Consider the following 436-nt stretch of genomic DNA (forward strand, 5'->3'; position numbering starts at 1 on the left):
TGTCTCGCTCTCTCTCTCTCTGTCTCTCTCTCTCTCTCTCTCTCTCTCTCTCTCTCTCTCTCTCTCTCTCTCTCTCTCTCTCTCTCTCTCTCTCTGTCTCTCTCTCTCTCTCTCTCAATTCAATTTCAATTCAAGCTGCTTTATTGGCATGAAAAACATTGCTACTATTTACTATGCAGATGTTATTATTCAGTGTCCCTCAGGCTATGGCAGGCAAATACATATTTGGCTGCAAGAGGAGCCATAGCTCCTTCGCCCATGAGTATTTTTAGTTATTCCTCTGGGTTTAATAAGTTAAAATTTGGAATAAATCTAGTCATTTCTGTGAATAATGAATCTCTTTGTGAGGAATATTTATCACAGTAAAGGAGAAAGTGCATCTCTGTTTCTACCTCCCCTGTCGTGCAGTGACCACATACACGCTCCTCTTTGGGTA

This window comes from Coregonus lavaretus (assembly GCF_964263955.1).
Source record: "Coregonus lavaretus genome assembly, chromosome: 13".
NCBI lineage: Eukaryota > Metazoa > Chordata > Actinopteri > Salmoniformes > Salmonidae > Coregonus > Coregonus lavaretus.